This window comes from Scardinius erythrophthalmus (genome assembly GCF_964197995.2).
Source record: "Scardinius erythrophthalmus genome assembly, chromosome: 4".
Taxonomy (NCBI): Eukaryota; Metazoa; Chordata; class Actinopteri; order Cypriniformes; family Leuciscidae; genus Scardinius; species Scardinius erythrophthalmus.
In genome coordinates this window covers 53,215,312-53,231,074 of record NC_138224.1, presented here as the reverse complement: position 1 = coordinate 53,231,074, position 15,763 = coordinate 53,215,312, and the positions used below count along the sequence as shown (strand labels likewise).

General features: G+C 42.5%; 1 protein-coding gene across 1 annotated transcript in view; it reads left to right on the top strand.

Annotated features, from left to right (window-relative positions):
* The first annotated feature begins 14,064 nt into the window (after positions 1-14,064).
* LOC308689597 (uncharacterized protein) overlaps positions 14,065-15,763 on the top strand; it is a 30,648-nt gene continuing 28,949 nt past the window's right edge. The window contains exons 1-2 of the mRNA XM_081363401.1: positions 14,065-14,095; positions 15,036-15,077. The gene's annotated coding sequence lies outside the window, so the exon portion shown is untranslated. The remainder of the gene's footprint in view (positions 14,096-15,035; positions 15,078-15,763) is intronic.

Here is a 15,763-nt window from a genome sequence, read left to right as displayed (position 1 = left end):
ATTATCCTTCTTCTCAAAGTTTCTCTCTGGTTCATTGAAAAAGCTGACTAAATTGACCAAAATATTCTTCATTGGTGTGCAAAATTGACAAAAAAAAATGATGGTTGATGATTAATTAAGGGATTTTTATCGATAATGATAATTAGACAATATTTTGCTGAGTGTGTTATTGTGCTGGTAACTTGGCATGTTTAGGACTGCCGAGGACAGCCGACTCCTAAAGTTTTTGATATTCTTCATATTCTGTGTGGCGGTTCAGTTCACAGCAGTGACAGAAATCATTTTTCCAATAAGTTTCAATAGATTTTTACCTTCATTGGCATTTTTACCTTTATAAATTCTTTTGTGTCAATTTCATACATTAAATTAAATTATAATAATAAGTCACAATGGGGCTGTTACCAATCAAATTAAATAATATCAACACAATCTTTGCAATGGAGAGGAAACACAAAAGTTGCATTTGAAATGGCATTTAGATTTTACAAAGACATAAATAATGTTTTGTTTAAAACATAAAACGTTGAATATTGATATGTAAAATTATTTAAAACATGAAAAGATACTTTAAATGTGAAATTAAAACCGCCAGTAGGTGGCAGCAATTCATTGTTAATGAGTGAGTCATTGTGATTCAACTGATTCGTTCAAAAAGCTGATTCATAATTCAGTAAGGAAATACCTCAGTGTTTCTCAGAGACGCAAATACAGTGCTTTGGCTTAGTTTTCAACTATTTTCTTTGGCGAAATATTGTGTCTAAAAGTAAACTTTTCAATTATCAATTTATTAAATCACATTTATTATCATGTTAATATCTGGAGAAAAACTGCACTCTTTGTGTGATATTATATTATATTAACTATATTAAATGATATAAACTGACTAAATCACACAGTGAAAGCGTGAAAATCTAAATGCGCACCCGCACTTGTCTAATCTACAAGACTACACAAGGTGTATGCGTACACTCTTTGGGTGTGTGTGTGAGGGAACGGTTTTTAAACAATCTAGGTAACGTTTAACGCACAGACTGTATAAAACAAGGTTATAATCGCCAACATAGCGAGGCGGACTACATCGGTGACAAAAGTAAGTGATTGGTTATCATAACATTTTATGTCAATGATTTATTAATGACGCAGATGCAGCATATTCTGTATTAAAGAGAAAATAATCACTTCATCCGAGGTTTAAAGTAAATAAAATAGCCTTGACTTACTGCAGTTTATTGGAGTTGTTTGTGATGAGGTAAAAGGGGAGCGGGCAGTGGACCGAAGCACTGAGGCAAGGGAGGGGGGACTCAAAATTTTAAAACGTTTATTTGTATTTTCCCCGTTTGCATTTTTATTGTTTTACTACTTAAACAATTATTTTAAGTATATATCATTATATTATTTACAATACACATATTTTAATTATATTTTTAGGAGGGGACAACCCTCAGATAGGGGGGGTCCTGACCCCCCCGACCCCCCCCCCCCGCGATTTCCGCCTATGCCGCACGTGTATTAACACACACAACTGTTCAGCAGCATCCCAGTAAACACAGAACGTTCCCCTAACGTTCCCATATGGTTCCCATTTGGTTATTTTTTGGGAACCAAATAAGAACGTTCTAGGAACGTTCTCTGTAGGTTTTATTTTTATAACCTAAAGAGAACGTTCTGGGAATGTTCCCTGCAGGTTGTTATTTTATAACCTAAAGAGAACCTTCCCAGAACGTTCCCTGCAGGTTATTTTTAGGTTTTATTTTTACAACCTAAAGAGAAAGTTCTGGGAACGTTCCCTGCAGGTTGTTATTTAATAACCTAAAGAGAACCTTCCCAGAACGTTCCCTGCAGGTTATTTTTAGGTTTTATTTTTACAACCTAAAGAGAACGTTCTGGGAACGTTCCCTGCAGGTTGTTATTTTATAACCTAAAGAGAACCTTCCCGGAACGTTCTCTGCAGGTTATTATTTTAATATCATATGTTTGCAATACCTACATGATATGGCATAAATCCAGCAAAAAACGCTCCCTAGTGGTTTATATCTCGTAGAAAACACTTGTGCTGAATATTATTACACCTATTTCTAAACATTTTGTTGACAATTACTACATTAAATATGCCTATAATACATCCATAAAAACATTAAACATCACAGTAGTTTAACACCGAAACAACAGCACTTAAATAGCCTATTAATAACTGCATATTAATATATTCACATACTGTATATGTGAAGCACTGTTAAATATATTGAAATACATTTTGTATTCCATTTACAGTTTGCGATGGCCACAGACCTATCCACTTAATAACGTATCAAGTTTCAGGATATTTTAGCTGATTATCAAATTATTAACTCCATCAATTCAAAATTAATGTAAATGCTGCGTGACTTCTACTGTGTTTTAATGGGCGCGCGCGCTGAACATTCAAGCCGCATTTGAACTGGAGCGGAGGGCGTTACCATGGAAACGAGGCAGCAGCTCATCTGATAATCAGCGAAACTCCGTCTCGCACTGTTGTTTTAACTACTTTAAGGTAAGTTTAGTCCATAAAATTACACAAATAGTACATACAAATGTTTCTGAGACTTTCTTTGATGTAAATGACTTGCTTCGGTTGAATATTTAGTTTATAGAAATGGTTTAGTGTCTTCACAAAAGTCCGTTAGCATCTCAACTGTTAGGCTAACTGTTAACTAAAGGTAAGGTTAATTTAGGTAAACTATAGACTTGAGCTGCAATTTTGGGCTTTTAATCACATCTTATGTGTAGATGAGAGATTTTGTAGTTTTGTAAAGGTTTTGCTGACAACTGGTCAATGGATGAATGGAAATAAGCTAATTTATTTAACGTTAACCAAAAAAGTGTGCACTGTATGGTTAATTCAGTTATCACGTGACGTCACACCATTACGCCCACCTGGAGGGCAAAATAAGACTTTTCTCCACTGCCCAGTCATTTTATCAGGTTTGTAGTATTAATGTAGTAAAACAGTGTTATTAAAAGATCAAATTCAATATATACCGCTTATTCATGATGCATACTTTGTACAGGTAAGCAGATGAATACAGAACAAATTATTTATAACATAATAATATTGTTTGTCTTCTCCCCTTTACAGTATTGTTTGCCATCTAACGTTAGTCCTGTTCACAGAGTTAAGCTCCAAACCCTATTAAGCAGACCTGAGCAGCTGATCCAGGATCACCAGAAACTCTGCAGAACTTTGGTCTGGACACCAGTGATGTAAGTTCAGAACATATCGCAGGAGATATCAACATTGTCTCTCAAGGTCCACTTACATGCAGAGGTTTACTCCAACCTAGTGTAGCACACCTGAACAAGCTAATCAAGGTGCTAAACTCTGGGTGCATATCACTCAGGTCTCTAGCTCAGTAGTCAGTGGTTAAGGGCTGTCTTTATCACAAAATCCTTACAGTGCACTGAAACATTCGCTCCCTAAAAACTCACTATGTTATCGGAAGTTCTGAAGCTCAAAACTTTATCACACGAGACAGTTCGCTACAAAATGACGTGATAGCTGATTTTAAAACACAAACCAATATTATATTTCAGCATAAACATACGTTGCTAGACAGGTAATGTCTAATCAAGCAAACATTCACAATTTATCTATGACTGAAATCTTGCACAAATATGTAGAGGGAAAACTCAAGAAAACGTACTCGGTTACTAACGTAACCTCGGTTCTCTCTAGATGAGGGAACGAGTACTGCGTTTTATCAAAACGCTACGGGAAAAGTCTCTTTTCACGAAACACTGAAGCAAAAAATTATCCTTTAATTTTCATATATGTAAAACGCGTTGCGGCAGCAGCAGTCAGCTATGGCGAGACGGCTTGCTCGCTCATTGGCTGCTCTGCGGCAACTGCTTAAGCCTATCGAGCGAGGCCTGAGATGACATCAGGCCAATGAGGGCGCTTCGCGCCCTCCTCGCCACTTCCCGCCGAAACGGGCGTGGCTTACCTCTATAAAAGGAGCTCGAGAAGGCTGATTCACTTGATTTTGATCGCCGAAGCGAACCAGAGTGAACCGTACGCACGGCAGAGAACGCAGTACTCGTTCCCTCTTCTAGAGAGAACCGAGGTTACGTTAGTAACCGAGTACGTTCTCTTACGAGAGTTCTCTCGTACTGCGTTTTATCAAAACGCTACGGGAACCCCTTGCAAAACGCCGTGCGTGCTGGGATAAAAACACTGATCACCGGAAGCTATTTCAGGCACACAGTGCATAATCACCAGATTGACTCACACAGAGTCAGGGAATAAGGGTGGGAGCCTTAATTCCCTATACTGTAGCGTCGTAGAATAGACATGTCCACAGACGCAAGTATAACATCACATAGACAGGGTAGGGAACCTGAACTAATGTGGGAAATGTGGGTCTTACACAGTTCTGCCCAAGATAGTCGGTAGCGCATTGCGCATGGGTTTCAGTGGTCTGACTAGACGGCTGAACAGATTACACCGACAAAAGCTTAGCCTGTAAGGCGGGAACCTCTAGGTTATAAAACCTGATAAATGTAGACGGAGAGGCCCAGCCTGCCGCCGTACATATATCCTGTAGGGAAATCCCGCTGGACCAAGCCCACGAAGAAGCAACGCTTCTCGTAGAGTGCGCTCTAACTCCCTACGGGCATGGAATGCCCTTGGCAGTATAAGCCAGCGCTATGGCGTCAACTATCCATCTGAATAGACTTTGTTTCGAAACAGCCATTCCTTTGGAACGTCCACTGAACGAGACAAAGAGCTGCTCTGTCTGTCTGAAGACAGCAGAGCGGGACATATAAGCTCTTAAAACCCTAACAGGGCAAAGAAAACTCGAGTCCCCTTCCTCACTCGATGCTGGCAGGGCAGCCAGGGAAATAACCTGAGCCCGAAAAGGCGTGTTGAGGGCTTTCGGCACATAGCCGTGCTTAGGTTTGAGTATGACTTTAGAGTCATTAGGACCAAACTCCAAGCACGCCGGGCTCACAGAGAGCGCGTGCGGATCGCCTATGCGCTTCACTGAAGCGAGAGCCATCAAAAACACTGTTTTGAAAGACAAATGTTTGAGGCTAATAGACTGGATAGGCTCGAAAGGGGCACCTTTCATGGCCGCCAGGACCGTAGAAAGGTCCCACATAGGGACTGAAGGAGGTCTGGGTGGATTCAGTCTCCTAGCTCCCCTAAGGAAGCGGATGACTAAATCATTCCTTCCCAGTGACTGACCCAGCGTTGAACCGGAGAACGCTGAAATAGCCGCCACATACACTTTGAGCGTGGAAGGGGATCTGCCCTTATCCAACAGCTCTTGTAGGAAGGAGAGAACCTCCGTTACCTCACATTCGAGGGGTGAAAGGCTCCGAGCTGTACACCAGCCGGAGAAAACCGACCACTTTGAAGCATAGAGTCGCCTGGTCGACGGCGCTCTAGCCTCCGTGATGGTATTCATGACTCCCTCTGCGAGACCAACGGGTATCCGTTGAGCGCCCACACATGAAGGGAACATAGTTCCAGGTGTGGGTGCCAGATCGAGCCCCTGGCCTGCGAGAGGAGATCTCTCCTCAACGGCACTGGCCATGGAGCGATGTCTGCTAACTGCATCAGAACTGGGAACCATGCCTGGTTCTCCCAGAACGGTGCTACAAGCAGCACTGGGCATTTCGTTTTCCTGACCCGTTCCAACACCTGAGGCAGGAGGAAGATGGGGGGAAAAGCGTATAGCAGGCAGCGCGGCCACTTTTGGGACAGCGCGCTGTCAGTCTTTGAAAAGAATGCGGGGCAGTGAGCGTTTTCGCGGGACGCGAATAGGTCCACCTCCGCTTTGCCGAATCTCTCCCACAACAGCCGGACTGTTTGTGGGTGTAGAGACCATTCGCCCGTAGGAACGTTGTTCCTGGACAGTCTGTCCGGGCCCACATTCAGCAGCCCGGGCACATGTACTGCTCTCAGCGAGCGCAGGTTGTGCTGAGCCCATAGCAGGAGGCGTTTCGCCAGCCTGTACAGGGGTATGGAATTCAGACCGCCCTGGCGATTTATGTAGGACACCACTGCCATGTTGTCCGAACGGACTATGACGTGTTGGTCCTTGATGTGGGGACAAAAACGCGTCAGCGCGTTGTGCACTGCCAGCATTTCTAGGCAGTTTATGTGTTGGAGCTTTTCCCGTTCCGACCATAGGCCGAAGGACGGTCTGCCCTCGAGCAGCGCTCCCCATCCCGAGGTGGATGCGTCCGTAGACACCATCCTCACCCTCGAGGAAGTCCCCAGGCTTACACCTGATTGGTACCAGTCGTTCGCCATCCAAGGCACCAGGGCTGTGACACAGTCCTGATCGACCTTGAGGCGTAAATGACCGGACACCCACGCTCTGCGCGGAACCCGCGCTTTCAACCAGAACTGCAGCGGGCGCATGCGGAGCAAGCCCAGCCGGAGAACTGACGATGCTGAGGCCATGAGACCCAGCATCCTTTGAAATTTTCTGAGCGGGGTGAAAGCGCCGCGGCAGAAAGACATCGCCGCGCGCTGAATGTTCAGCACGCGCTGTGGCGACAGCCGCGCTGTCATAGACTGTGAGTCCAGAACTATACCCAGAAACGGAATCGTTTGGCTGGGGTTCAGTGAACTCTTCGCCCAAATGACCGTGATACCAAGATTCTCGAGGTGATCGAGTAAAATGGCTCTGTGCTCTATGAGCTGAGATCGTGATTGGGCTAGGATCAACCAGTCGTCCAAATAGTTCAGCACTCGCATGCCTCTGAGTCTGAGAGGAGCGAGCGCTGCGTCCATGCATTTCGTAAATGTACGAGGTGCCAGGGACAAGCCGAAAGGCAGGACTGTATACTGGTATGTCTGACCCTCGAAGGCGAATCTCAAGAATCGCCTGTGATGTGACGCTATCTGTATTTGAAAATACGCGTCCTTCAGATCTATCGACATGAACCAGTCTTCTCGGCAAACATGCGCGAGAATTTTGCTGGTTGCGAGCATTTTGAAACGGCGTTTCACTAATACTCTGTTCAGTCGTCTGAGATCCAGAATGGGTCTGATACCGCCGTCCTTTTTGGGGACTAGAAAGTATCTGCTGTATATCCCCTGTTCGCTTTGAACTCGGGGAACAAGCTCTATCGCCCCTTTGCTTATCAGTTTTGATATTTCGGCGCGAAGTAGGTGTGCTACATTCAGCGGAACCGAAGTTTCGACGCGCGCTGTGAAGCGCGGAGGGCGTCGACAAAACTGTAGCGAGAAGCCTCTCTTTATAATGCCTAAGACCCAGTCCGAAACCCCTGGAAGCGCTGCCCATGCATCTGCATGGTTGGCTAAGGGCCGGATACAGAGCGCGCTCTGTTCGCCGTGCGACAGAGGTGCTATGGGGCTCACAAACATAGGCGTTATGCCTGCGGCATTTGAGGCAGGGGGCGCGCTTAATACAGCGGGCGGAGCGCTCGCCCTTGACCTTACAACAGTGTTTGGCTGAGTGAGGGGGGGCTGCGCGAGTCCCATGGGACTCATGTGTGCGAGTAGATGTGGGCTGTGAGCGGGCACATTTACTGCTTGGGGCGCGCTGCTTGTGTAAGCAGCGCGCGCGCTCACAGGTCTCGTTTTTACAGAGAGCCTGTGATCTGATAGACATAGTGTTCGTGGGCACTGAGTAGTGGGCACTTTTACTATGTGGGGAGCGCAATCAACCTGAGTCGATTTTATTTGCGCGAGCCCTAAGTGCAGGGCTGTGCTTGTGTGTAGGGATGGGCACTGAGAAGTGGGCATCGACACTACATTTATAGCACCATCGGCCGTGGCCGGGACACCAGAAGTACCGTGAGTAAGTGTGGGCGCGGGAGAGCGGGCACAGTTACTGCAATGAGTGCACTGTCTGTCTGAGCAGAGTGAATGCACACAGGTTTCGTCTTTACAGAAACCACAAGGCATGCAGAACATAGTGTTTGTGGGCACTAGGCAGTGGGCACGTTCACTATGTTGCGTGCGTGATCGACCCGAGTCGAATATATGAGCGCGGGCCCTGTGTGAAGGGCTGTGCTAGTGTTAGGGATGGGCACTAGCAGTGGGCATCTTCTCTACACATATAGCATCATCGGCCGTGCTCGTGGGCAGCAAAAACACGTCTGTAGTTGCCTCTCGGGGAACAAACAGAGTGATTTGCATTCGGCGGCATAAATATTTTCTGCCGGCCGGCCTGGGATTCGAACCTCCGATCCCCCGCGCGCAAGTCTAAGAATCTACCACTGGACCACAGTGAAGATACATTGACAAAGTCAGCGCGAGTATTATCCACACTGGCGTTTGCTTGCAGGCATATATACCACGTGCTTGTGGCCAGCAAAAAACACGTCTGCAGTTGCCTCTCGGGGAACAAACAGAGTGATTTGCATTCGGCGGCATAAATATTTTCTGCCGGCCAGCCTGGGGTTCGAACCTCCGATCGGCCGCGCGCAAGTCTAAGAATCTACCACTGGACCACAGTGAAGATACATAGACAAAGTCAGCGCGAGTATTATCCACACTGGCGTTTGCTTGCAGGCCTGTACCACGTGCTCGTGGGCAGCAAAAAACACGTCTGCAGTTGCCTCTCGGGGAACAGACAGAGTGATTTGCATTTTCAGAACGCCTGCAAAATGCCAGAATGTGAGAAGAGTGGAAATCGCCCAGATTCAGCGGGGCTGAAAACACTCCATTCTCTTTCGCCAGTGACGCGCGGGAACCGTAGAAACGGTGTTCGGTTGCAGGCAAGCGGGTACTACGCGCTCGCTGGCTGCAAAATGCATCTCTGCAGTCGCCTTCAGGGGACTTACAGAGCAAAGCATTGGCGGCATAAATATATATGCCGCCAGACCGGGATCCGAACCCCGGTCTCCCGCGAGGAGAACCTATAATTCCACCACTGAGCCACAGGGGGATACAGGCTTTGAAAGCGGCGTCAACATGTATTCTTCGGCGTTTGCTGGCAGGCAAGCGTGTAACAGACTCACTTGCTGCAATAATATTTCCAGTCGCCGAACAGGGAACTGAGAAATGTGAGAGAAAAGAGGTCAGACCGACCAACGGTGGGACTAAGAACACTCTTTTCTCCTTCGCCGGTGAATGACGCGTGCAGAGGCAGGGTAGCTTTTCTTGTAACGTAAACAAAAACTAATCCCGCCGTCCGCTTCCAGGAAGGGCAGCCTCGGAAAGGATGCCTGGCGAGTCCTCAGAGTCACCGTAGGCAATTGGCTCGGAGCGAGCGCGAGCGCTGCATGAGAAGGCGTCTTGAAAAAGACGCAGCTCTTTTAGGGGTGAGTGTTGCAGCGAACACACACACACACACAGAAAACAGAGCAATATAGCAATAAAGGATATAGGCGTCGGAAAGCGCAGCAGGTACGGCTGTAGAAGGCGGCGTTGGCCAGCGGCTTCGAGGGCTCGTCCCGCTGAAGTGCTTGCTTCGAACGACGCTTGCTTCCGTGATCCAGCGATGCGTGCGCTTCGCTGAAGAGATTAAAATCAAGTGAATCAGCCTTCTCGAGCTCCTTTTATAGAGGTAAGCCACGCCCGTTTCGGCGGGAAGTGGCGAGGAGGGCGCGAAGCGCCCTCATTGGCCTGACGTCATCTCAGGCCTCGCTCGATAGGCTTAAGCAGTTGCCGCAGAGCAGCAAATGAGCGAGCAAGCCGTCTCGCCATAGCTGACTGCTGCTGCCGCAACGCGTTTTACATATATGAAAATTAAAGGATAATTTTTTGCTTCAGTGTTTCGTGAAAAGAGACTTTTCCCGTAGCGTTTTGATAAAACGCAGTACGAGAGAACTCTCGTAAGAGAACTCCAAATACTTCACATTTTGGACAACCATTGTTTTTTTACATTTACATTTTGGTTATTGTTTTCTTTCTCACTTTAGATGCTGGAGAAAAAACATCCAGGCTAAAGCATTCAAAGTGGAAACTTCTGTCGTGGCTCAATAATCCAGGATTGGGACGGTGGAAGGAGCAGATCAGAGATCAGGAAGAGATCTACTGGTGCCCCTGAGGAACTGATTTACCTTATGCGTCAAACATTACCAAACATTTTCATCACTCACCTTCATGTCGTTGCAAACCTGTAAGACTTTCGTTCATCTTTGAAACACAAATGTAGATCTTTTTAATGAAATCTGAGAGCTTTCTGTCCCTCCATTTCACAGTTTATGCAACTACAACTTTCAAGGTAAAAGACATTGTAACAATAATCAATATGACTAGTGGTTTAACCTCAACTTTATGAAGTGAATACTTTGTGTGTGCAAAAAAAACCCATTGCATCTTTATTCACAAAATATACATCTCTGACACGTGTTCACGGCAGAGTTTCCGCTAGAAAAAAATGGTGCCGGTCACAAAGGTTTCGTTTTCCGGACATTTTGATGATATGCCGTTCAAATAGGCCTATCGCCTCTTAAATTAGTCAAGTTGAGGAAAACTGGAGGCAGGCTATGTAACTTAAAAAATGACATAAGGCTGTATAGAATGCAACATGTTTATTAGCCTAACTTTCAAAAAACATGAACCACCGATTGGCGTCAATCAACGTCAATTGTTTTTACTATGGTTTCACATTCATATTTTAACAAACCAATCCCCCTTCCCAACATAAAATATCTGAAGCCTATTGTTTTTACTCAAGCGAACTTCCAGTGTCTCTCCACAACTTGCAATGCGCATAAGCCGCATAAGCCGCGTAACCTTGTTCTCCGCAAGGCGACATCGCTGCTTGTCTTGATCCGATTCTGCAGCGAGAACCCCCTCTCTGCAGGAACACTCGAGACCCATTTTCTACTATGGTTATGTACGTTTCTTCATTCGGATCTATTTGCGATCCATTCTAAACAAACAACGCAGTTTATATGCTTCGTCCTTGTTTCATTATTCATTAAGATAATAATTAATAAATGCACGCATAATTATCAGTGAATTTGATAAATGTTGCAGATATGTTTTGCTATGCATGCAAACAAATGCCTTTCAACTTATGTGTGCAAAATTCAGAATAAAATGAATGTGCAGCAACATTAAGTTTAATATTTGTTAAAATATTATAATGTTATTTTTTAATTTATGTTGATTATGAAAAGTGAACCGCACGAGTATACTCTCTTACATCTTATAAGATGTAAGGATGCGCAATATCGAGAGACATGGAGCGGGTCAGATGATTTTGACCACTTAATTAAGTTTTTTTGTTTTGTAGAAAGCCTTTTTTAAGTGAATTTCGTTTTGTATAAATTGTATCTTAATTTTAATATTTTTTTTATCAACCAATTGCCTGGATTTTAGCAAATATAGCAGACGATAGGCCTAATGATGACGGCGCCCGCGCGGTCACTTGCATTGCTGGAGCGCATCTCATCCTAATTTAACGAAACTCAGCGTTGGCCTCACCCTCACACACATGCAATATATCTTAAGAAAGCTTGAAATGTCTTTTTAACAATTTAAAACGAAAAGAAATAGGCTACAGTCTGATTATGTAATCCATGATGTGCATTTCTCTCTAGCGCGTTCACTATGGAGATGGCGATCGTCAACTTACTCTTTACAGCTGTTGTTGCTGTTAATAAACTAAAAAATAATAGGCCTATAATTTTATTAAACAATAAATTAAATGAAATTGTAATTGTATTAAAAAAGCAACTAAAAAACAAAACTCCTGTTTAAGTTTTTTTTAACCTATACTAATTACGCATTAAATTCTGAGTCGCTGTCCTCTGTGCCCAGAAAAGCGCTGTAACGGAAACGAAGGGGAACCCGTTTTTATTTACTTTTTTTTTTTTGACTTATTTTAACTGGCCCATCCAGTTTTCTGGAGGCCCACCTACAATCAAAATCCTGGCGCCGCTAGTGCTTCGCAGCGGTCTGATATCAAGAAATAACAGACCGCATTCCACATTGGAATTCAACCAAGCCATGTAATAATGTTTAATAACTTTCAAACTGTTCCTTTAGAACATAGTCAAAGGTAGGTGTATTTTTGCTTTATACATTTTAGGCTTATTCTCAAATTCAGATTGTGTTAGGGGGGCGGGATAGCCAATTTTAATCGGACAATTTGACCGGAGAGATTTAATTTTGTCGGACATTTCATTTTTTTTTTCGGCCAATGTCCGGCAATTACCGGACAACGGGAACCATGGTTCACGGAGCACCACGATTCATCAGTGTTGTGTTGGCAAGAGAGTTGGCCATCTCATGGTGCAACATGTGTCGGAGATACATCATTTGTGAATAAAGACGCAATTGTTTGCGCACACAAGGTATCTGTTAAAAATATCTTCATTTGTGTTTTCCACAAAAGGGTTTGGAGCGACATGGTAAGTAATTATTGACAGAATTTACATTTTTGTGTGAACTATCTCTTTAGGTACTGTTTTCTAATTTGGTTATAATTGGTCAATTGTTCTGTTTTATTTTCAATATTTTTAAGATTTATTGTTTTGAAAAAAAAAAATATACAGAAAAGAAAAATTTAATAAGTCACAGTAAAAACTTTAAAGTTGTTAAAAAGAAATTATGTTTCGAATAAATGCTGCTCTTTTGAAAGTTCTATTGAAAGAATACTGAAAACTATCGTAGTTTCCACAAAAATATGAAGCCGTACAACTGATAGTAATCAGTTTTTTTTGAGAATCAAATCATCATTTTATAATGATTTCTGAAGGATCATGTGACACTGAAGACTGAAGTAATGATGCTGAAAATTCAGCTTTGCATCACATGAATAAATTACACATTACTATATATTTACATGTATGCAAAGTTATTTTTATTGAAGTAATATTTCACAATATAACTGTTTTTAGGGTATGCTTGATCAAATGCAGGCTTAAGATGTGATCAGAAACGTGTTTTTTATGTGAAAGATGTATCTGATGGGTCAATAAATGGTCTGCAAATCTTTTATGAATTGTTTTATTATGAATATTAAATATAACCATTTATTCACGGTTGAAATTAGGCCTGAAATTTTCAACTCACTTTACAACCTAATTTAGATTGGTAATTTATGTTATACTTATATTATAAATTATAATATAGAAATTATATAAATATTAAAGATTTTTAATTTATTTTTTATAACGTTCCGAGAACCTTCCGGGAACGTTCCGAGAACCTTTAGGCAACGTTCCCGGAACGTTCCCCTAACCTATAGGGAACGTTCCGAGAACGTTCCGGGAACGTTCCGAGAACCTTTCGGCAACGTTCCCGGAACGTTCCCCTAACCTATAGGGAACGTTCTATTAACGTAAAGAAAACTTTCCTAGCTAACTAACAGGGAACGTTAGAATGTTTGTTCTGAGAACGTTCTGGGAACCTGAAAATAACGTTCTGGGAACGTTCTGGGAACCAAAAATTGTTAACTGGGATATTTCCCCTGTTCTTTATGAACTCCATTGGCTTCCAGTAACGGCACGTATCGATTTTAAAATCTTGATTTTAACATATAAAGCCATTCATGGGATAGCACCGGAATACCTTTGTGATCTAGTTGCTCCTTACATTCCAAATTGTTCTCTCCGCTCGTCTGACTCTTCTACTCTACAGCAGCCCACATTCAAATTAAAGTCGATGGGTGGTCGCTCCTTTACGGTTACCGCCCCACGGTTGTGGAATAAACTTCTTTTTGCGGTTAAAAATTCCCCAACTCCGGACTGCTTTAAGAGGTCTCTAAAGACCCATCTTTTTAAAAATGCTTATTGTCTTTGAAGTGTATCTTATTTATATTTTTCTTGTTTGATTTTTCTATTTTTAATTATTGTTTAACTATCTTATATAATGTTTACTATAGCCTACTGTGTAGTGCTTTGGGTTGGAGAAAAGCGCATTACAAATAAAATGCATCATCATCATCATCTGTAGTTGGCATAATTTTGACATAAACCAGAAGCTTTTGAAAAAATCTCAGTGGTATTGGTAGCTTTGGGAATCTACAATTTATCCTTTGAATCAATTCTTTATCTTATCATTTGAATGTGTTTTCTGTTTGTGAATGTCGAGTGGGGACTTTTATTTTGGTGTGGTGACATGACGTCATAAGGCTGCGCCGCACTCCTGCATTTGTGATTCTGCTGAAGAGAGGTTTGTTTTTTAATTATCTAACGTGTTTAAATCAATACAACCCGTTCAAACAATTATATTGAGAACTGTGAAATAAGTTTATTATTAATTAAAACAACATTGTAGTTAATCTTATAGCAGTAACGAGCATATTTTTTATGAGTAGAGTGTAAATAACATTTTTTTTGAGTAGCCTAAACATGTATAACACAAAAAAATGTTCGTCTCATTTCGCTCCCTATATTGTGAATCAGTTCATCATAAACACGCTGTTTGCTCTCTGGCAAGAAATGATAGAGAAACGGAGCTTTTCGAAACCGGTTCAGATTCAAATGAATCAAATGATTCAGAGTTTGTAAGCGCTCGAATCACCGAATCACGCTGACGACTCCTGCAGTTCACCAGTGTAAATGCAGCAAGAACAACAACACACACATGTGGAATGACAACTTCTACAAATCAACTGAAAATGTTTTCATCACAGTCTAATCTATTACATATAATTTACAAATGCCTAAATATTAACTGTCTGTGTATTCTGTGTTCCTTTTTGTAGTGGTAGTTTTGAGTGTTTTCATTCAAGTCCATTAACTCTCTCTCTCTGATTGACTCTGTTACCAGTGAACTGAACTACTGAACTAGATCTGATTGACACACACTCAGAGATTTAGTTTAGAGTGTTTTTAGTCTAATCAGATCATTTAAGTATATTAACTCTCTCTCTCTGACTGACTCTCTTACCAGTGAACTGAACTACTGAACTAGATCTGATTGAGACACACTCAGAGATTTAGTTTAGAGTGTTTTTAGTCTAATCTGATCATTTAAGTCCATTAACTCTCTCTCTCTGACTGACTCTCTTACCAGTGAACTGAACTACTGAACTAGATCTGATTGAGACGCTCTCAGAGATTTAGTTTAGCGTGTTTTTCTTTCTGTTAACTATTCTCCTCTTAAACAGGACAGAGTGTCCAAACACACAGAAAAACTCCTGGGGCCTCATGTACAAAGACTTGCGTTGAATTCATACTAAAACATTGCGTACGGACAAAGCTGTAAATGTGCGTACGCACAAAAAAATCCAGATGTATGAATCTCTGCGTACGAAGGATCCCACGCATATTCTCTTTGTACATCCCAATTAACGTAAATTTGAGCGCACATGCACGAGCACAACGTCCCACCCAGTCTCCTCCCTTAATTAAACTAATTTAAATATGGTAATGAGTCCACTTTGGCAAAAGAAAACAGTAAGAAAATGACGGCAAGAAATTAAACTTTACAGAAAGTGAATTGGAGGTGCTACTATCGGAGGTAGAAACGAAAAAAAAAAAAAGTTTGGAACTTTGTCCTCCGGAATTAATAACAAAAGGAAAAAAATATGAGTGGGAGAGTTTGGCTGATGCCGTCAATGCGGTGGGATCGTCGTACTGTAGAGTAGACTGAGTACAGTTGAGACACTTTTTGCGTTTTGATTTTTCACACAAAAATAGACATTGAAAAGAAGTGAATTTCCACATGACACGCCACATGATTACATTAGCTTGTAGACTAAGATATTATCAATCAATAATACCCACAAGTAGTTTTTATTTTAAATATAAGGTGCTTTTTGTCTCAACTTTGTCTCAACTGTACCCATATGTGGTACACTTGAGACAGTGCATGGTACAGTTGAGGGACCCATTT